The 23,216-nt window shown below is 44.0% G+C and overlaps 1 protein-coding gene across 10 annotated transcripts in view; it reads right to left on the bottom strand.

Moving 5' to 3' along the window:
* The window catches only part of PELI2 (pellino E3 ubiquitin protein ligase family member 2), a 482,489-nt gene extending 464,628 nt beyond the window's left edge, over window positions 1–17,861 (bottom strand). For 6 of the 10 annotated variants that reach the window (XM_072963099.1, XM_072963110.1, XM_072963102.1 and 3 more), the window contains exons 1-4: window positions 17,721–17,861; window positions 12,387–12,663; window positions 7,721–7,849; window positions 7,076–7,167 (exon numbers count right to left, since the gene is read on the bottom strand). The gene's annotated coding sequence lies outside the window, so the exon portion shown is untranslated. Of the gene's footprint in view, window positions 1–7,075; window positions 7,168–7,720; window positions 7,850–12,386; window positions 12,664–17,652; window positions 17,693–17,720 lie in introns of those variants that run through there. The other 4 variants (XM_072963104.1, XM_072963103.1, XM_072963100.1 and 1 more) reach the window with 4 other exon arrangements.
* Between the last annotated feature and the right edge of the window lie 5,355 nt (window positions 17,862–23,216).

The following is a 23,216-nucleotide window of genomic DNA, read 5'->3' as shown; positions in this document are numbered from 1 at the left end:
AAAAGCCAACTAAGGAGTGTAGGGCAGGAAAATTTTTCCTTCTACCCTACTAGGTTCTTTGGCTTGTCTAATGATCAAACTGACAAGAGACAGATTAACAGGAGAAAAATCAATTTAATTTTATCCATATGGGGGCCCCCATAAAAATACAAGACCCAAAGAAAGGCAAGTTGGGCAATTGAGGCTCATATGCCATCCTGAGCTAAGGAATGAGATGGGGGCCTGGGGCTGCCAAGGGGAAGAAGACAATTCACAGGACAATAAGTAGAGCAGATGTCTGGTAATTAGATGTTTGCCCTGCCATACAGATAGGTCATTCAGATGAAAAGTTACCTCTGAATAGCTCTCTGTTACCTAAATTCTTGTAGGGCGTTAAGGTGGGGGGAGAAAGCTCTTCCTGAGTCTTTGGTGCTTTGATTGTCTTCTGCTCAAAATAATCCACGTGCCAAAGTGGCACATTTTGAGGAATCTTTTTCTGAACCTCTTCAGGAGATAAAGATGGTCTAGCCAACTATTCTTTTCAAGATCTGAGTGGCTCATTTTAAAAAATTATAAATATAGTGTATATATGTTGCATATATACACACACACACATATATATAGATTCATAGCACATATATGTACTTAACATGGGATAGCCCCTCTCCCAATCAACCCCACAACCTCCATCCTGCAAGATGACATTCTGCATCCTCTCCAGGCATCTTTCCCTTCCAGAATGGAGCTTTGGCTACTTCCTTCAGTCTCATGACTTTGGGAGACACTGATTCAACTACCCACATAGTATGTTTTGCCATGGGTCTTGGTTTGGAGTTCAGAAAATATGGCACCCAGATAGTTCTGGAAGCCTCTTTTAGTCAATTTTATCAGCAAAGAAAGACTAGCAGGGTGGGGTGTAGATGTGGTGTGTGATCACAGTCTTCTTCATGCCCCCACCCTACCATGCAAGAGACAACAGGATACTAAAGGTTATTGTTTCACCGTTAGAATCCAGGTACCTCAGCAAGGTAACATTTAAAACACCTAAGTGCTCTTTATCAAAGTAATGATTCCGCATCCTATTTGTAAAATAACAGTGTAACAGTTGCAGTCAAAGACTTGGAAAGATGTTAGTAAAGATCAATCTCTATGGTGGCTTGGGGTTTGGAGTTTTCTTTTTTCTTTCCTTTTTCTCTCACACACTCTCTTTGTAACATCTGTTTCATCTAGCTTCTCTGAAGTTTTGAGTGTACCCCTAAAGATAAAATAGGGTTAGGGGACCAGGAAGAGGAAGCTTTCTCCTATGCAAGAGAGATATTCCAGAGCAAACTAAAGCCAAAGAGAAACATGACTCCCCTGGGTCATGACACAAGCCTTGGGAGTCTTAAGAACTGATGTTAGGTGATAAACAGAAGTCTGTGGGGGAAACACCTACAAAGAGAAATTACGAAAAGTCCCTGTACAACCAGGCAAGTGAGTGCAATAAATCTGAAGGACAAATTCGGACTAGAAATTCAGTAAGTAAGCACACGTCATAGGGGAAAGAGGAGACACAGATAAGAGAAGGGAGCCCTTGGCATTGCAGAAGCTGTTCAAAGACTGGGGCAAAGACCAGCTCAGAGCACATGACAGACACACACAACGCTGGGGTCAGCACAATATTTTTGTGTAAAATGCAAACTTACTCAGATTCTAAGAAGTCAAATTGCTTTAGTTTACTTGGCTAGGTAAGGTAACAGTAGAGAAGTCTTGCACTCTGTGAATTTCACAGAGCTCTCAGGGATAGAGAACGCTAACTTCAGTAGGTAATTATCTCTTACGGAACATGGTTAATGATTATGTTCAGAAGATGTTAACAATCACTCTTAGGGAAACGATTACAAGGCCTTCAAAGGGATCCCTCTGGGCCAAGTGACTGGAATGTGGTCTGAGGAGCCTGCTTTAATGCAAATACTTGTTGTCATGGCGACAGGATAGCACCCGCCTGCTCACCAGCACCACACAAAAGCCCCCTATTTTGGCACAATAAGCTTTTAGTTCAGGATAGACTATAAGTAATCAAATATGGAAAGTAACCTCCTATATGACTTTATCTATCTGTTGCTCTGTAAGGACATAAAGTTCAAAAAGTGAATCTAACCCTAGGGAAGGTTTGGAACAAAATGGAAGAAACTGAGAAGGCCGTAAGAATCCCCTCACCCCCCAGCATACACACACACAAACACACACACACACACACACACACACACACACACACACACACATGTCTCCCGTTTTTCTGAAATTTAACAGTTACTGCTTGTGGAATTGTCCTTGAACTAAGACACATCATCATTGGGTTTTTTGCTCATTTCTTCTGTTTCATTCATAATAAAGGAGATAGCATTTTAAATATTTTGTGATGCCTTAGAGATAAGTGCTCACCCAGAGTGACTGATGATTTATAGGGGTCAAGTCATAAAGAATAGGAATTTCATTTATTTTATTGCCTGTTTACCTCCTAGGGGAAGAGACAGCTGGTAAATCATTTTGGTGAGTTAGTAAATTGGTGGGGGGGGGCCCTTTGTTTGCTGGGCCCAAAAAGAAAGCACAGGATGGAAAGGGATCCAGGGGCGGCATCCTTCCCCCACATCCCTCTGAATAGGACTGCTCGCAGAGCGTCTCAGCAAGAAGCTGTTAATTCTTCCATTTAGAAACTCTAGGTAAAAAAAATAACAATAACCGAGTTTCTCTCCAGCGTTCTCTCATTGTCTGTAGGTCCTCTTATTCTCCAGGTACTTCCTTATGTCTAACTTAAATCCCTCTTGTTTCCCATCATCATCAGTTAGCTATTTAATTATTTCTCCTTTATTCATGTAGAGATTTCTCTGGATGCAAACACAGATATTCTTAGTACTTATCTCAGTTCAAAATTGGATTTCTTTGGGATTTCTGGTCAGTTCCTGCAGAGGAGCTGCAGAAACTATTTCTTCCTCTCTAAAATAAGAACACCCCTTGCCCTCAAATAGCCAGTTGAGAAGATACAGACATTTCTTTGCTCTTTTATATGAAGCTCATCAAAACTTAGTTTAATCATTTCCTGAGAGGTCAGCACTCATGCAAGGTAACATCATTATTTTTGTGATCAAATAAGGAAGAATAAATGTTTGTATTATTTTTTCAGAATCATTTTGCCCCATGACATACTAATAAATACTCAATGTTTCCCCACCCTTATTCTATCTAGGAGAAATGTTGCTCAGGAAATGTGTGCATCTCCTGCCTGAATCTCTTGCAGGCCATCTGCCAGGGCACCTTGCGTGCGTGCGTGCGTGCGTGCATGCGTGTGTGTGTAAATTTTTAAATTAGTTGCCAACATTTTGCACCTGGGAAATTTCAATTAAAAAAATCTAGATTTCAGGCTTTTCTTTAAAAAATGTGAAGATATAGCAACAACTGCCTATATAGCCACAAGCAAAAATACATATCAGCTGCCCTCTTTAATGGATCCCTCACTTTCCACTTTTCCTTAGTCCTCACCAGTCTCTATTGCTTTACACCCTGCCACTTAACTCATGTTACTTGCCTGGCCCCTTTTTTTGCAACTAATTACTTTATTCTAATTTTGGATAAGCCTATATACCCAGTTTAAATCAACTTTCCAAATGCAACCCTTTTCTCCCTTTGCTATGAAATTTGGGGATTGGTTATTCTCAAAATGACATATCCTAGTGGTAACTAAATAATCAGCACTGCCCCACATCCCTCCCCCCTGGCTCCTAACAAAGGAACAAATCTCACAGGAGTCTCCAATAAGAAGGGTTAGTATAAAAAGGCACTTCTTTCCTCTTTGAAGTCCCTTTGACCCTCTGTCATACCCACAGGCTGCATCCTTTTCTGTGGCTGAGAATCCATATCTCAGCAGCTGAGAGGGGATAAGAACCCTGAGGCAATCAAATCACCTCAGTGGACCCTTCTAGACCCCCTATCTCTTTTCTTCCTGGCATGTAATCATTCCCACCTCCCAGTAGTCACACCCTGGGCTTATTGATTCATTCCTGACACATAGAATATGGCAGAAGTAATATGATATCAATTCCAAGTTTAGGCTGCATAAAAGCTGTGGCTCCCATTTTGGGTGGTTACTCACTTTCTCTTGGATCGCTTGCCCTGGGGGAAGCCAGGTGTCATGTTAAGAAATAGCCCCATATATATCAGGAGGAAACTGTTAATTTGAAAAGATACATGCACCTCAGTGTTCATAATCACCATTTACAATAGCCAAGACATGGGAGAAACCTAAATGTCCATTGACAGATGACTGGATAAAGAAGATATGGTATATATATACATTACATTATTATATATATATTATATATGTACAATTCATATGTAATTATATATATAGTGTGTGTGTGTGTGTATATAATAGAATATTTCTCAGCCATAAAAAGGAATGAAATAATGCCATTTGCAGCAACATGGATGGACTGAAAGATTATCATATTAAGTGAAGTAAGTCAGAGAAAGATAAATATCATATGATATCACTTATATGTGGAATCTAAAAAAATGATATAAGTGAACTCATTTTACAAAACAGAAACAGACTTACAGACGTAGAAAACAAACTTACAGTTACTAAAGAGGGAAGGAGGGAGAGGGATAAACAAGGAGTTCAGAATTAGTAGATACAAACTACTATATATAAAATAGATGAACAAGGTCCTACTGTATAACACAGGGAACTATATTCAACATCTTAAACTATAATGGAAAAAAATATGAAAAAGAACATATGTATCTACACATATATCTCTCTATATATATCTGAAACACTTTGTTGTACACCAGAAACTAACACAACATTGTAAATCAACTATACTTCAATTAAAAATAAAAAAAGAAATAGCCCTATGACGAGGCTCATGGGGTGAGAAACGGAAGCCCAACAACAACCACATCAGTGAGCTTGGAAGTGGATTTCCCTTCCTTCGGAGAAGCTCACAGCTTCTACTGACAGCTTGACTGCAGCCCCATGAGAGGTCTTGAGCCTGAGGCTCCCAGCTAAGCCACATCCAGATTCCTGACCCACAGAAACTGTGAGGTAATACATGTTTTGTTGTTTTAAGCTACTGTGTTTTGGTGGGTTATCTGTCAAGCCGTGCTGTGTAACTAACACAGTGAATGCTGAGGCCACTGGTCCAAAGACCATACACTGAAAATTTCAGCTTTAAGGGAACAGCCTTTTCAGTCTTCTGACTTGTTTAGGTGGGGAGATGCTGGTCTGTGATATTTCTGAGCTCTAGAACATTACAAGAGCGTCCTTCCAGACTCCCCATCAAGCTGATTGCAGAGACACGTCTCACACATCAACAACCGGACCAAAGAGCCCCACCTCTGCAGGCGGAAAGATGAAGGCACAGTGCTATGGGTGGGCTGGTCCTCCCCCTGCTGCTCGGAGCTATGGGAGGCTGTCAGGAGATCAAAGTCCTCAATTACAAGGAAAGACACAAGCAATTCCTGCTTCTATTGAGAGCACAGCAAAAGTCAGTGCTCAGGAAAATTTGGGAAGTGAATAGAGTATTTCTTTGGAAACCACACACTGTCTCTCCCTTACTCCACACTCGTGAGCAGCCTTAGGGGCCTGTCCTGGCCTCATTCTTTCTCTAGACTGAGCTATCAGTGAATCCGCAGGAAGCTGCCATATGTACGGTCCATGTTTATATGTATATTCCACAAGGGCCGAGAACTTTGCCTGTTTTGTTTACCACTGTGTACAAGCACTTTGACTTGTGACTGGCACGTAGAAGGCACTCAGTAAATACTGGTTGAACTTAAGTCTTAATAACTGAGGGGGGGACCTGACCAAGGGTAAAGACCTTCTATAGGCTAGAGCCAGAATCACCCACCCCCTTCCCCTCCTCCTAGCATCAGTCTGCTCATCCGGAGAGTCTGCAAGGATTTGGGGAACACCCCCAGTCAGCTTAGCCAGGTTCTTCACACTGTGGAGACAGGGGGCTGGCACAAGGGCACAACCCTCGGACCATTCCATGCTACCACAGTGGTCAAGGAAAAGGACCACTCTGTCCCCTGCAAGGAAGCAGAAACACAAAGATCTTGCAGGCCACCTCCTTAAAGCTTTAAGGCCAAGGTCTCAGTTAAGGAACACCAACAGGCTGGAAACACCAGTGGGGTCCTTTGGTAACTGGGTCCAAAGTGCCTGATGCCAGGAACCAGAAAATAGAAAATGGTACTTTTCGTACATATAGTAACTGGCTTAGGGCCTCATTCCACCAGTTTCAGAGGGAAATAAATCATGTTTGTTTAACAGACACAGTGGAAGAATGTTCTGGCACAATGCCTGACACCCAGTAGGCACTTAATAAATACTTACTGAATGAATGAGAAATATCTTAAGCCTAGTATACATATTTCTTGGCTGCAAGTGGGGAAAGGTAAAAGTCAGATCTGTGAAGTCATTCATCCCCTTTCCTCCCACAACCCACACAAAGAGCAGGAAGGAAAGCAAAGAAAGTTGTCACTAAAGCAGTAGGAAGAAGCTACCTCTGCTCTGTGACTTGGGTCAAAACAGTTAACCTCTCTGGGCCATAACTGCTTCATTTGTATAGCAGAAAGTCTGGGATTGGTGAGCCTGGGCTGGGATCCTAGGCTCTGAGCTCCTCTAAGGCACTGTCCCTCACACCTAATTACACGGTTTGCCTGCAAAAGAAGTACAGCCTGCCTTTATCAGGGTAGAAACAATAATGAGGTGCCACTGTCATTCAAATCATGGAGCTGACCTTTCTCTCAACCTCCAACTTTGAGTAATGAGCCCAGTTTACTCATTTTCCGAACAGAGTAGGTAGATATTCTTCATAGCCATTTTTTAGTAACATTGGGAAGAGGCTGAAGAGGAGAAGGTTATGATGAAAACATGCCTCCTTCTCAAGTTTTAATTTTTCACGTCTACTACAGTGGGAAACCCCCTCTTCAAGGGCAGTGGGAACAAAAGGAGCAGCGAAGTTTCTCCATGTAGAACACTTCCTTGATCTGCTGCTGGGGTGGGAGCAGCTGGTATTCAAGAAACAGTAGTTTTACTGGTGATGGGAAGTACCTGAGAGGAGAAGTGGAGAGCAGGTTCACAGAGATCAGGCTCTTTTGCCTCTCACTGTTTTTCCAGTTTTGTAGACAGAGAAGAATGTCCTTCTGAAAAGGGCAAAAGGAAGAGGTAGGAAAAGAAGTTTTTAAGTGAAAAAAAAGTATTATATGATATTTTGTGAAAATAAAGCGCTTATTTCCAATATCTATAGAATTGGTGGGCAGCGCCAAAATCCTTGCTGAAAAGAGGACAAACAAATCAAAGTCTATGCCAGGAAATTATAGGGATTTTAATAAATATCACGTAGCAAAAGGATTCCATGATCAAATTAGTTTGAGGAATGATTTATTGCAGGACTTCTCAGAGCCTTTAATGAACAAATGGGCATTGTGACTTGAAAGAGACTTTTTCCTCTGGAGAGTAAAGTTTTCAGAAGACACTTTGGGAAACATTGCCTCATAGCTCACTTCTCTTATTTGAAGGCAAATAATGCAAATGAAAAAGAATTATGCTGTCTAGTTTCAGAAGGCAAAACAAGATCAACACATGTTTAAATTTGCTCCTTTGGGAAAGTGGAATTAACAGTTTAGTTTCAATATTGAACCTTTGCAAGAAAGTTAGAGGACAAAAGATCCAGGCTTGATACATTGAAGCACTTACTGATAATAATAGCTGTTCCAAATGAAGAAGCCCACCTTCAGGAAGACTGAACAGCCTGTCTTTGGAATAATAATAGCCATCCCAGATGAACTGTTCGCTCTTTTATGATTCTATGCTAAATAGCATCATCTATGTAGATACAGGTAGAGATACATAAAAATACGTGACTATGTATGTATGAACTCATATTCATGTTTATATCCATTTTTTCTATTTAATCTTTACAACCCTATGTAAGGAGATACTACCATTTATCCCCATTTTGTAGATAAGTAAACTAATGCCCCAGAACATTACCTAACTCGTCCAAGGCCACACATAGATTAAAAGGCTTAGTGGAGATTCAAAGGCAGGCAGCCTACTACAGAGCCTCACTCTTCACCAACCACACCACCACACTGGCCCCTGGAAGTCACTGGACAGTAGCTATGACTATCAGTCACAACAGGGACCATATAGACGGGGCTTTGGTATAGAAAAGGTGTGTTCTACGTGACTTATAGGGTCCTTCCAAACAGTTATGACTAGTTTTCGATCAACACATATAGACTATTAATAATATTTGTACAAATATTGAATTCAATTATTAAACATATTAGTGGCTGCTATATGCGTAACATCGTAAAGAATGCAACTGGTAAGAGACAGAGGAGTGAAAATCATCAAAAACGGTATCTACCCTCGAGGAGCTCATGGTCCCACAAGAGAGGACATGACACATGGGAAGCCATGAGATACCAGAGCCTGAATGGGCTGTATTTCTACTGAATGTGTGGGCCTCAGTTTTGGGGGCTCGCAGAGGACCCAGGTCTCTGTGGGCTGTAGGGGCCCCCAACAGTGTGGCTGCCCCCCGACATGATTTCGCAAGGACCCCATGACAGATGTTGATCATGGCTGCAGCTCAGTTTCTGAAATTTTTTCCTGTGTTTGTGTAAATGGTGGTAAGAGGCACTATAAGTAACACTGTCTCAATAGCCATGTTGTTTGGTTAATTGGTTTTGGCTTTGTTTTCTTTAAGTTTTTTTAGAGCAGTTTTAGATGCATGGCAAAATTTGGTGCTTAGGTTTCCAATCTCCAGCTCCCATGACTCACTGTCTGAGGTCTTCTTCTGCCCCCAGACCTCACTTTGCAAACCCGGGATGCAAGACGAGCGGGGAGTAGCAGGAAATGCACATTGCACCTCCTGCCTGTCAGCCCTCAGCTAACAACGGCCAGGGTTGATGGGTAACTATCCTACCTCCCTTGCCCATCAGTGGCATAGCTCTGAGATGCATTGTCTACACTGTCTCCCAAAACTCCCCAGCAGGGTATGTTCTAGTTGCCCATGAGGGTAACTTGCTTGATAATATACCCTTTATTGCTTCAGTCCCTCCCTATCTGACTTTCCCACTCTCTCCCATTGTTTCCTTGGATCACCTCCCAAAATTGCCACTTGCACTCAAATCCTTGTTTTGGTGTTGCTTTAGGGGGAACTCAACCTGGACTTGGATTCCCAGCCCCTGGCAACCAGGGCATCCAACTTAAGTCCAATTGACCTAAATATTTCCACCGGAGATTTTTACCCACGAGCAAATGAAAGATTAGAATTTGTTCTGAGGCCACCAGCAAGGGCCTCTTGTGTCCAGCAAGGTGGTAGCTCCAGCTGGCAGCCATGAAGGTAGCAGGGACTCTTACCAGGCTCTTCCTGGTACATGACTTTGACTGATCCACCTGATAGGTAACAACCAATGTCTTTTCCGCTAATGGTATTCAGAGTTGGATTAACTTATCTCCATCCATGGAGCCAACTAAATACAGACCCCCGTTCTTGCAGAGATGCTTGGACTTAGTCTCCATAAGGGAGCAAGGATTTGAGAGCTTGAATTTTATTCCTAGAATTTTAGAATTGGGAAGGACATTTGAGACCACCCAGTCTCTTTCTTCACAGGTGAGAAGATTGAGGCCAGCAAGGTTAAAAGATTTCCTTAAGGGGGGCCCAGAAGGAAGAAGAGGCAAGAGACAGTTTTTTAACCATAGTGGTTAAGAGCCAGGCTTTTTGAAGGCAGTTGTCTGGACTTGAGGCCCCACTTGCTGCTTGTGTGTATTTGGAGAAAGCTATTTAAGGTCTCTAAAGCACAATCTTCTCGTCATTATACAGTTGTGAGGATCACATGAGATGATCTATATAAAGCATGCAGCATGGCAGTCATTGGGATGCTTTCAGCTCCAAATAACAGAAGAACCCACTAAAAGTATTTTTTTAATTAAGGAATTAAAATAAGAAGTTCAAAATTGGGGACTGTTCCAAGGTTGGTTAATCAGGGTTGTTTTATGTCATCAAGGACTCATGCATACTCTCCATGTTCTGCTATGCCATCTGCAGCGTGTCTCCCATGATGGATGTAGATGGCAGAAGACAATCCAAGCAGCACCACATCATGCAACAATAACTGGCAGGAAAGCAGGAGAGCAGATTCTCCCCCAAGGTATTCTTTATATCAAGGAAGAAAACCTTTCCCAGAAGCCCCCTTATGTCTCACTAGCCAGGTGTGCATTGCATTCCATATCTAAACCAATCCCTGACAATAGGAATCCAGGTACCATGACTGGCTTAGGTCAAAGCAACATGTCCTTCCTGCTACCAGGGTACAGTCACCTCCTTGGAACACACAAGGAGGAGGGGTCAAAGGGACATTAGGGCTCTGCCAGCAAGAAGGAGGAGTTGATGTAGAATGACTGATGGGTTAGGAAGCAACAACGTCAACCATAGTTGCTGAGTTTACAGAGGTGCTGAATAAATGCTGTTTTTAGTGTGATGTGCAGTTCCTTGTGCTACACAATTGCAACTTTTTCTTTGGTTTAAAGCTATTTGTCTTCAATGGTAAAATTGTCTAGTAGTATAAGTAACACTGTCTCAACAGCCATTTTATTTGGTTAATTGGTTTTGGCTTTGTTTTCTTTAAGTTTTTTTTAGAGCAGTTTTAGATACATAGCAAAATTTGGAGGAAAGCACAGAGATTTTCCATATACCCCTGCCCACACAAGCACAGCCTCCCGCATTATCAAGATCCCCTACCAGAGCGGTACATTTGTTACAAGTGATGAGCATACATTGACAGAACATCACCAAAACAGTACCTTACACCCAGGCTCACTCTCGGTGTGTTCTATGGGTGGCAACAAATGTATGACATGTATGCATCATGAAAGTATCATACAGAGTATTTTCACTACTCTAAAGATCCTCTGTGCTTCACCCATTCTCCCCTCCCTTCTGTGCCCCCAACCCCTGGCGACCCCTGATCTTTTCACTGTCTCCATAGTTTTGCCTTTTCTAGAATGTCATAGTGCTGGATCACACAGCGTGTAGCCTTTTCAGTTCAGTTCCTTTCACTTAGTCATATGTTAAGTCATTTTTTTACTTTACAATATACAGAAGTTTTGTAAAGGGGAAAGGTGGCTGTGGTGCTGAGGGTATAGATGGAAGAACAGAGAAAGAAGGGCCTCATGGAACCAGAAAGCCAACTTCACAGGCATCCCAATTTTGCCTGGGGTCTGCTCCAAGCTGGGCTTTAAAGAATGGATTTTACATTTGCACTTGTCCTCCTGAAATCCAAATTCCCACTTGTACTAAGAGACTTTCAAGCAAAAGAGCACAAGTTAGAAAACAAATCCTGTTGGAGCCTCCTCTAATAGCTGTGCCTCTCAGCCGACATCACCCGTGCCGGGGCCGGTCTCATTTGTTTTGCCCACCCCAACACAGCCAGCACAGCAGATGATCAGGACCAGAAGTGGCCCATCCAGGCTTTCCTAGGTTCTGTCATGAATGCAAATCTTAACCCTCAAAGAGCATCTTTCATCTTCCAATGTCCTCGCCTAGAAAATGAACTGTCACATTAATGTTCATCCCAGCCCCTGACCTGAGAGGATCTTTTAGCCTTAGTGCTCCCTGCTCACCACTGTGGCTGCTAACTCACATTTTCCCCAGAGAGGGGATCTGTTTGACCTTGTTCACTGGCCAGGCTGCTACTAAGGACCCCCACTCAGGTGAGGTGCAGCCCCCCACCTGTCAGCAGGATTCAGGCAGGACAGGGTCACACCATGCTTGCCTATGTGACATGGCCTGTGAACAGAGGCAGATTCTGTTCTCTGTAAACAGGCTATGGTTGTGAGGGGAGGGGTGCAAGGAGCCAGACCAAAGTATATGGTGGAGGCAGAGAGAGAATTTACTCAGGGGTGTTTAGCCAGAAGAACTAGAGAAGAATTCCTCTGGCCTTCTCCAAGAGACAGACTCCAGGAAGCAGCAAACATGAAGTTAGATCTAAGGGATAGTGTTTTTGAGGGTCCCGGAATTAGTCTGCCTCCTTCCCTCTTATTCACACCCACTTTCAGGGTTTTCTGCAAATCGAACAAAGAGAAAACAAAATAATGAAGGTGGGAAATTGCAGGAGTAGGAGAAACTTACTGAAGTCTAAACATGGGAGCCCTAGTCTGAAGTTTCTGCATCCTATCTGATTTGGCAAATAAAAATCTCTCTGGAGTTTCTCCTTCCCCTTTATTTCTTAGATTGGACCTCAAATTTCTCTCTGCCTTCAGCCATAGAATTATAGAGATAAAAAAGTGCAAAGAGTACAGCTCCTTGTATTCAGATACAGAAACTAAGACCCAAAGAAGCTGTGTGACATACCTAGTTGCCAGAACTTGTCCTGGAATTAAGTATCTGGCCTGGCTACCCACGTATCTTGGTACCGGTGGGACTTCTCCATAGCTGCCCAGAGGGGTCTCAGAGTTGCACCGGCAGATGGGTTGACAAGAGTCTTCACAGACACCAGGCGTGGGAGCTGGGAGGGCCTCTGAGCTTCCATGTGCTCACAGCTGATGCAGACAGGAGCACTGTCATCCCGGCCGGATAAGGACCATCTGGAGGCGCCAGAGGACACAAAGCCCACTGCAGCGTACCTAGCCTGCAAATTGAGAAATTCAGGCACATTACTCTGCCCATTGTGTGACATGATATTGCTGTTACTTATGAAAGGGTACTGGCCAAAATCACTAGTCAGGAAAAATGAATCAAGGGAAGGTTAAAAAGTTACAAAAGTGAAGACTTCATCCAATTACCAGTTAGCTGAACAGGGGGAAGACAAATTCTTGGGCAACATTCCATCCCAAAGGTGAATGGAAGAATCCAGACACTGAGCCACTACCTTTCCCCTTGTGTTTCTTGGGAACAGGCAACCCCAGCTCTGGAGGGACGAGACCTGGGTACAAACCCTGATTCCTTTGCTTACTAGCCATGCAGACCTGACTAGGCAATTTCACTTGTCTGAGGCTCTGCTCCCTCATCTATATGACCTGGGACTGTTGTGAGAATTCAGTGAGATAATGTATATAAGGGGCCCAGCTCTGGATGGGCACAGAGTAAGCATTAATGAAACAGTCATGAGTACAGCTGTCACCATATTGTTTGGCCACAATGTGCGCAGCTCTGACCATGACCATCACCAGCCTGAGCAGGCTGTTTCAGCAAGTGAGAGGCAGGATTTGGCTGGAAAGAAACACTTGGACTTCCCATCCCAGTGAGCACAGAGCCAGCACTGGACATTCGTTGGCCTAAAGCACGGTTTCTCAACCTCAAAGCTACTGACATTTTTGGACCAGATAATTCTTTGTTGGGAAGGCCTGTCCTGCGCCTTGCAGGATGGTTAGCAGAATCCCTGGCCTCTACTCACTAGATGTCAGTAGCATCCTCCCCTAGTTGTGACAATCAGATGTTCCCCGGCATTGCTGTATGTACCCCTTCAGGAAAATCACCCCTGGTTGTACCACTGGTCTGCTGAAATGTCCAGAATATGTTTCTTAGCAAGGTCAAAGACTCTGTGGACAGTTTCTGGCTACAAATCACCTGCCCAGGGTTACCTTTTTCTGGCAAACCACAGAAGAACATTCACCTAATACATTTTACAAGCACTGCATTCCAGGGGAAGAGAATGAACTAGGGAAATAATTTGGTGGGCATGTAACATTTGTACTTATTTACAAGGTTGCTTCATGCTAATATATCTGTGATGACAAATTTCTGCTTAACTGAATGGTGGGATTTTCTAAAGCTCGAGCACAGACCAGATGTTAGCAGGAGCCCTTTGACCCTGGTTAAACATTGTGGCTGGTCAGCAGCCTCCATGGGGGCCAAGAGCCTTACATGAGAGCGTTCTTTCCAAAGGTATTTATCACTCTCTAGTTAAACATAACCAAGGCATTGTTCCAATTCCAGGGGCCTGCATCTGCAGGGGGCCCTTTAAGGAGAAAACAATTTAAAAGAATAAACGAGTGAAAGAATGAAGGGAACCTCTCCTTTTCACAACACCTTCTGTTGACCTGTGGGACTTGGGCTTACTAACATACAGGCTCTGCCCAAACGTCTACCTCCCCATAAAAAATAAAAAATAAATAAAATGTGAAAAAAACAAAAAACAAAAAACCAGGCTGTGATTGAGGTACACTCCTGGCTGGGAATGGGTTCTCTTGGTTCCCCCGGAAGCTCACTGTTGGCCCCTCTAATAACCTTCTCCTGGAGTATACTCGGAGAGCCCTCTGAGTCTCAGCTGTGGCCCAAGTGCCTCAAAAATGTGCAGAAACCAGTTCTTTCCAGGTGCAGGAGACTAAAGTGATTTCATATCGAGTGGAGAGAGCCAATCTCACATCAGCCACAGGAAGAGTGCCCCAGATCTGGTGGGACCAGAGGGGAGACGGTACAAGAAAAGTAGCTCAGGGAAGGCAGACCCAAAAGGAGAGGGCATTTACTGAGCACTTACTATGCACCTTACAACAAGACCTTCTTTCAGATGTTACCTCCTTTACTTGTCACCACAGAAGCGAGCTATTATTATCCCCAACTCCATCAACAGTAAACTCAGAGAAGTTTGGCCAGCTAAAACTGGTCTTTGCTACCTCTGGGGCTCCCAGACCTGGCTGCACAGTTAAATCACCTGAACAGTTTTAGAAAAAAACCCATGTCCCAGCCTCCACCAACTCAGTTGAACCCCTGGCAGTGGAGCTAGGCATGTGAATTTTGGAAAAGATCCCCAGGTGATTTTAGTGAGCATGCAGGGTTTAGAACCCCTGCTTTACACAAGGAATAGAGGAGAGGGGTGTGGACAGAAGAGCAATGGAGCGAATAGATGTCATCTGTGTCCAGTTATCCACCCCTAGAGCCACGCTGTGCTGCAAGGGACCCTCCTTCCCAACACCCCCCACCCCAATAGGTGGGCACTAGGAGATGACAGGCAATTTTAATACATGCCAAATTAAATGCCTTGGGAAGATAAATCCACAAACCCTGCATACGGTATGATATATTCCAGCAGAAACTGCTTTTGCACAATGGGCTTTTTCATACAGCCTGCACTGCTGTCTCACTTTATTCCTGTAGAGCACTGGTTCTCCAGCAGGGGCAGTTTTGCCCCCTAGGGGACATTGGACAATGTCTGGAAACATCTTTGCTTTTTACCACTTGGGCAGGATAAGGAGGTGCTACTGGCATGTGATGAATAGAGGCCAGGGATGCTGCTAAAACATCTTACAATGCACAGAATGGTCCCTGCCACAAGGAATTATCCAGCCCCAATGACAACAGTGCTGAAATTGAAACACTGTGCTATAAAGAAGCAGTAGTCACCACTAGGTAGACACAAAGCCTTGAATACAACACTCCTCCAGGTCAGAAGCCTGTCCCTGACCAGGCATGTTTCAAAGAATCACAGAATCTTGGAACAGGAAGAGACTTCAGAGACAAGGAGCCAAACTGAGAGCCAGTTGGGTTTTTAGGAAAATCCTAGAGCAAAGCTACACAGTGTTTACCAAACCACATTATAATGCACTGCTGGATTGACTTTCCACCTAGGTAGTACATGAACAGAAAATTAACTAAAAGTGGTATTCCTTACGGCAAATTCTTATTCATTGATTTACAAATATTATTGGGTTCCTGGTACGTTCAGGGCGTGGTGCGGAATATCCCCAGCAACACTGCTACCCACCCTGGGATAGCCCTCTTTGTGTTCAAGCCCAACATAAAATCCAGGCTTGATATACAGACTCAGAACCCAGTAAAATCACACCCAGCTGGGTTTATGGTGGTTTTATTGTTTCCTGGCTCATTGGGTAACTTGGCAACCTGGGGTCAGGTATGCAAAGAACCGAAGAAAACCCATCCAAGACTCAACTCCCCCAGGGGCTGCACAGGGGTGAGGCTCAGCACAGCCTAAAGCCCAAGGGCAGACGCCTAGCATTCCTCCCAGCTGTCCAAAGCTGCCCTCTTGCCCTGGCCCAGACTGCTCCAGCTCCCCCTCACATGGGGCAGGTTACAGGCAGCAGACTCCGGCCACCCGGCACCCAGCCACTGAGCCCAGGGCTCTCCTCCCCTGCCCTCCTCACATCCACACTGCCACACTGCTATCGACAGGAATAAGCACTCAGTGGTTACTTGCCACAGAAACGGAAACTGCTCAGGGGGAAGAAATTGGGAACATTTTGTCCTCTAGGGCCACAAAAGATATGTCATTCTCCCAACTGAAGTTCTCATTTACACTGGGGAGAAACAACAACAAAATAAAAACCTGTCGAATGGATTGTGCAATAAAGGGAAATAAATGCTGCAGAGGCAAACTGGTGGGGGCCAAGAGGAAAGGGAGAGGGACATGAAGCCGTCACGTGGGAGAAACTGAGTCTGCGTGCTGGGGGGTGCTGGGGGTGCTGGGTTCTGCTGGAGGAGGGGGGCAGGTGCCACCCTCCTGCAGGCTCCCTGAGACACCCCCCCCACCTCCGTGCCTGTGACCACAGCTCTCCGTGCCTCCCCCTACCCCTAAAATCCCTGGGCACAGCTGTGCCACTGAAACCTGGCCAAAGACAACTGTCCCTGATATAAAGGGAGAGCCGGCCAAAGCCACCTGCATAGCAGGTCTGTGACCACGGCAGACGCCCCTAAGACTTCACCTAACTCCCTCCTTCTTCAGAACTATCTGAAAGTTATTTCCTCAGGGACTTCTTCTCGTCCCCCAGATTCATTCTTTCACTCAACAAATATTTACTTAATGAATAATATTTATTAAGCAGTCCCCAAGGGTTAGGCGCCCTTCGTGTAATCTCCCACAGCAAACCCCTCCTCCTATTGAACAAGAGTGATGGTAATTCACTGACTACTTACATAATCATTTCTTAGGGTCCAGTTCCCACCCCCCAGCCCACCAGGCCTTCCAGAATATTTACCTACATGAGAACAGAAACCAGATCTATCTGGTTGGCCACCTCATCCCACCGCCGGTGCCAGGATGTACTGAATGAAAGAATGAACAAATGAGTGGGCAAAGAACAGAGATCTTTTGCGTCCTTTTTCTCATGCTAAGTCCTTAAAAATCCGGAACTTGTTTTACCTCGTCAGTTTGGACAAGCCTCATTTCAAGCGCTCAGAGCCACGAGGTTACCATACATGAGGGCCTCCCAGTGTGCTTGTTTGCTGGCGAAGTAGGAGGAAAATTAAGCTCTGCCACAGCAGGAGACAACACAGCCCTTCTGCTTCCGGTGGCTGTGTGAGACCCACCGCTTCCCATCCTGACTCTGCCTCGCACTACTTGCGCAACCCTGGGCAAGTTCTGTGATCTCCCTGTGCCTCAGTTTCCTCTTCTATAAAGCGGGGGTGATAACAGCGTCCACTCTGTGGAAGAGATGTCAGCAACAACGAGCTAGGACCCACCCAGCCCTGTGAACGATGCCTGAGGCGCGGTAAGTACCCGAGTGTATCAGCCATTTGATATCTCATTATACGGTCATATCATGTACAGTTATTTATGCTCCGCTTCATGCCACGAGAGATGGACGGGAGCTTGAGTCACCACACGTTCTGTGGGTACAACAAAAGAAAAACCAGTATCCGTTTTTGAACTGCATTCTGAGCATACCTGTCACCGGCAAAGTCCCCCAGGGTCCCCGGGAAAAATAAGATGGAATCTAGGTGATAAGGTCTAACCTCCTTCTTTGTGCTTCATCTAGTTTCTCTTGCTCATAAGAGGTCGCGTGCAGAGCCCTTGCGCTTGGCACTTCAGACCACAGTTCCTGGTGCCAAACGGCCACACTGACACCTCAGCTGGGGGCCGCGTGCAGAGACGCTACACACCACACTCAATTCAAGATGGCGGTGGCGACCGGCCGCCTCCAGAGACACTGGGGTCAGGCACTGCGCGCTGGAGCCTGAGCTGCGCAGCTGCGCCCACCTCGCGAGAACTCCAGCCCCACCCCACCCCCACCCCCACCCCCGCTGACGCAGCCCCCACCCCACCCCCAGCCTGTCCAGGAGAGCAGGTGCTCTAGAGCCCAGGCTCCCACCGCACCTCTCCATTCTTTGATCAAAGAACAAAGCTTTCCTTTGCTTCTGAACCTGAGAACTCAGTCTCGGTCTCCTTCTATTGACTGGAGCAGCACAGGGCAGGAGGACCCTAGTTAGGGACCAACTCTGGAGGGTCAGTAACATGTTCTTTCATAGACAAGATATATCTTAGCAAAAAAGACTGATTCTGGACAAATAGTACAGGATAGTAAAAATCTTAAATGCACATAGAGAAAAGAATTTAGACTCTGCCATGGCACACATTATCACTGGTGAGAATGGGAGAGAGGTACTACTGGTTTAAATAAAAACGTTTTGCAACTTCGTACACGCTGTGTTAATGCGTTTCTCTCATTAGCTAAATTCAAATTCCACTGTACAGGACAGACAAGCTGTGTCCTTTCCAATCCAGCACAGAAAGCAGATGACATTTACATTTGATTTCCTGTCTGGGGCATAAAGTCTGCTCCAGAAAGCTGAGCATTCAGCAGGTTCCAGGCATGGGGCAGATAAATGCCTCCCTCACCCTCATGGCTGTAGCCGTAGCCTTGGAGCAGTGGGATGCCACATTTGGAATGAGGTAGTAACACCCACCTTGCAGGAATGTTGCAAAATTTAATTGAAATGATACATGTGACCATGCTTGACCCAAAGTAGGTATGTGATAAACGTTTTCTGTCTAATGTCTGGGTCTTATTAAGGATGCCGTACTCTCATTAAAAACACTTCTTTGTATTGAATTAAAAAGGTGTTCTCATTCTGCCCTTTTTGACTATACAGAATGAGTCTAATTCCTCTTCCAAAAAGCCCTCAAATATATGAGGGTCATCTTTCATGCCCTCCTCACCAAATTTCTGTTTTCCAGCCACACACCCCCATTTCCTCCAACAAGACAAGAATTTGTTGTCTTCAAAGTAACTAGAAGCATCTGGCTGTAGTGGGTCCGGAGACACTTCTTAGCACCAGTAATGTGCCTATAACCCTGAAGGATCCCAAACTTGGTCTGTGGGATATGGATAAAGTTAACCTAATGATTAGCCTAATGCTTTCTTCATCCTATAAAATTCAAGGAACTTTCTCCATATGTTCTCCCCACCCCCAACACTGACGGCAGACGCCGCTCTGTTTGAAAGAGACTGTTTCAGGACTAATACGCTCTTCACAGCTGAAATCCAGTTCTGAACCTTTGAAGTGACATTTATTGTGGTCTTGGGAAAGGTTCAGCCGAGGTGAGAAGTGACAGCTGAGGGCGATAAATCAAATGCAGCTCAGTTTTCATTTAAGGGCAAACTAACATCCAGTCAGCCTGGCTCAGTTATCAGCCAGCCCTGGCAGCTTGTGATTTCTTACGTAAATGGTAAACAGAACACTGAACGGTGACAGTTTCTTCCACAGCTAGGATGAGCCGTCAGCTTCTGTTCCCTCCACAAACCTGACATCTTAGGCTGCTGGTTAGAGGAGAGTCGTGTTAACAGAAACGTTTCTGGGCTAATCATAATCATAAAGCCTCTCTTAGAAATGATGCTGCTTGTACAACATGTTGGCAACACACCTTGTCTGCTCTGCTTCCTCAAGCACTGAATTGAAGGTTGTAATAATCTAGCACCGACTGTCCAATATGGTAGCCACTGGCCACCCGTGGTCACTGAACATCTGAAATCTGGCTAGTTTGAATTCAGATGTGCTGTAAGTGTAAAATAATACACACAGGATTTCAAAGATTTAGTACAAAAACTATAAAATATTTCATTAATAAGTCTAATATATTGATTTTATGTTGAATTGATAATGTTTTAGATATATTGGATTACACTAAATAATTACTAAAATTAATTTCACCTCTTTCTTTTTACCGTTGTTTCAATGTGGCTGCTAGAAAATCTTAAGTTACATATGTGATTTGTAATGTTGCCCCCCACCCCAATACTTTTCTATTAAACAGCACTAGTCTGGAAAGCAAGGTGGGAACTGGAAATCCCTCATTCCTCTGGTTCTTCCTCTGGGTTCAGATTTAGGAAAAAGGGACTAACATCAGAAACCATCACTGACTTTACGTTTATTTATTGATTAGACTAGAGCAGTGGTTCTCAAACATCAGTGAACATAAATGCTATGGACTGAACGGTGTTCCCCAACAAGAGGCATATGTTGAAGCCCTAACCCCACCCCCTACCCCTGTCCCCCACTTCATGTGACTGTATTGCTGTATTAGAGATAAGGGCTTCAAGGAGGTGATTAAGGTTAAATGAGGTCACATGGATGAAGCCCTGATCCATAAAGCTGCTACTCCTGGGTATATATCTGAAAAAGAAATAAAAACACTAATTGGAAAAGATGCATGCACCCCAATGTTCACAGCAGCACTATTTATAATTGCCAAGATATGGAAGCAACCTATGTGTCCATCAACAGATGTATGGATAAAGAAGACATAGTGTATATATACAGTGAAATACTACTCAGCCATTAAAAAGAATGAAAATTTGCCATTTGCAGCAATGTGGATGGTCTTGGAGGGTATTATGCTAAGCGAAATAAGTCAGACAGAGAAAGACAAATACTCTATGGTATCACTTATACGTAGATTCTAAAAAAAATAACAAACTAGTAAATATAACAAAAAAGAAGCAGATTCACAGTTATAGAGAACAAACCAGTGAGGAGAGGGAAGAGGGAGGAGGAACACAGGGGTAGGGGATTAGGAAGTACAAATTATTATGCATAAAATAAGCTACAAGAATACAATCAGAGAATATAGCCAATATTCATAAGCACCACAAATGGAGTATAACCTTTAAAAACTGTGAATCACTATACTGTACACTTATAACATATAATATTGTACATCAACTATACTTAATTAAAAAAAGAAGAGGAGGAAACACCAGTGCTCCTTCTCCACCATGTGAGGACACAGGGAGAAGGTCGCCATCTACAAGCCAAGAAGAGAGCCCTCACCAGAAATCAAACCCTGATGGAACCTTGAGATTAGACTTTCCAGACTCCAGAACTTTGAGAAAATGCATTTCTGTTGTTTAAACAACCAAGCATGTGGTGTTTTGTTATGGCAGCCTGAACAGACTCAGGCAATAAGCATCCCCTGGGGAGCTTGTTACACACACAGGTTGTTGGGTCTTATTCCTGAAAGTACCTGACTCTGTTGATCTGAAACAGGCCTGGAAATCTGCCCTTTTTAAACAAGCACTCTAAGCATTCTACCTATATTTTGAGGTACCCAGGACCAAAAGAAACATCATTATCTCGACTCCTGTTGGCTCTGTTGCAGGGGGAGTTGGGGGCCATGAACTCAATTCCTGGTTCTACCACTCCTGGAGTGGCAGCCAAATGAATTTGGTGGTGAGCACCCCTTTTTAGTAAGGCATTTTAGAGCCCACAACCAGCGGAATATTTTAGAGATTTATTACATATGGCCAACTACCAATCATATACTGAATATTAGTAGAGCTTATTTTCACATAGAAATAAATAAAGGTGAGAAGTCATGCTGTTTTCTTTTTGAATCCCAATGGATCATCTTTAGCCTGTGGAGGCCTCTCACTGAACAAGTTCTAACACTCCATATGTCCTCCCTTTTGCACAGGCTGTTCCCATTTTGCCTTCTCTGCATTTAGAAAATGCCTACTTATTGCTCAGGATTCAGCTCATTAATCTACCCTGTGCCGCTCTTCCCCCCGCCTCCCCCACCCCCAGGTGGCATTTCAGCCCCTCTTTGCAGCACCTCTATTGACACACACTGAATCACAAATATTTGTTTAACCTGCCAGCTCCTTGAGGGCATGGACTGTGCTTTGTTTCTCTCTGTTTTGCCTGGGCCTTGCACACAGATCCTGGCACAAGGTATGCATTTTTTTCCTAATGTTTGTACAATGAGCAAACCAATGAGTGAAAGTGCGATTAATCAATACTTTCAGCAGGTCGTTGCCCTTCTCTGTGGAGGCAGAATCGCTGTAGCGAATCATGAGAAATAACCTACACAAAGGAGCGGAGGGAGAAGCTATCTGAAGCTATGCTGGGTTTAAAGTTTGGGTTTACAAAAGCACATATAATTCACACTGGATTGAGGATGAAAGCAGAGTGAACAGCCTAAGCCACTCGCAACACAAAAAGCAGAGAACTTTTGGGGTATTTTTTTTACACCACTCTTTTTAATTACTTAATTGTCTTAAGGTCAGGATCCTCCTGGCAAAGTAACAATGGATGGTTTGTGAGAGATCTCAGTGCATCTTTGTGGGGCAGGACAAAGATGGACAGAGAACAAGAGGGCTTTTAGAGGCAATATAATTTGGGATCTACATCCAGGTCTGCACTGCACAAAATGAAGGGGTCACCTGGTCCAAGCTCCAGAAATGTTATGGCTACAGGTATCACCTTTTGGAAATGTAAGCCTGGCTTGGGTGTGCAAGAGCAAGTGTCATTAAAGCCTCATTAGTGAGAAGTTGGTCCCCCTGTTCCTTCACATGCATCTTGTCTCTTCCCCCAAGCTTCCGCTGTTGGGTAGTCATCACTGGTGGCAGCAGGGCCCTGGCTGGAAGAATTCTCTGGGTGCTCTCTTACGTGTGTGGGGGCCCACTGGAGGAGAGAAATGCTCTGTCACTTTCTTGTTTACACAAAAGCTTTCCCTCTCAGCAGGTACGTAGAAGAAATGAAGTTGTACATAATTGGTTTATCTTCTCAGACCCACTTAGAAGGACTGACCCTGTGATATACTGGAAAATAAAATACACATGTGTTTACGAATCACTTTTCAAGGTGATTAGCAAGCAACACTAGCAAGTAGAAAGGTTTCCATATTATTCTCCTAAGAGTAGGGTTGCCAAATTCAGCAAATAAAAATATAGGATGCATTGACACAACTTTGACTATACTTTGACACAAACTGACTATACCTCAATAAAATATATATATATATATATATATATATATATATATATGAAAAATTACAGGATGCCTGGTTGAATTTGAATTTCAGATAGACAATGAATAATTTTTTGGTATAAGCATGTGCCAAATATTGCATGTGTCCTGTATTTTATCTGGCAACCTTACCTGAAGGGGAAAAGTCTCTACATAATGCTCATGGGGAAAATTTCTCTCTGTCTCTTTGGAAACTTCCCATTG

The sequence above is a fragment of the Vicugna pacos genome, chromosome 6, assembly GCF_048564905.1.
Source record: "Vicugna pacos chromosome 6, VicPac4, whole genome shotgun sequence".
Lineage (NCBI taxonomy): Eukaryota > Metazoa > Chordata > Mammalia > Artiodactyla > Camelidae > Vicugna > Vicugna pacos.
This window is presented reverse-complemented; position numbering and strand designations above follow the sequence as displayed.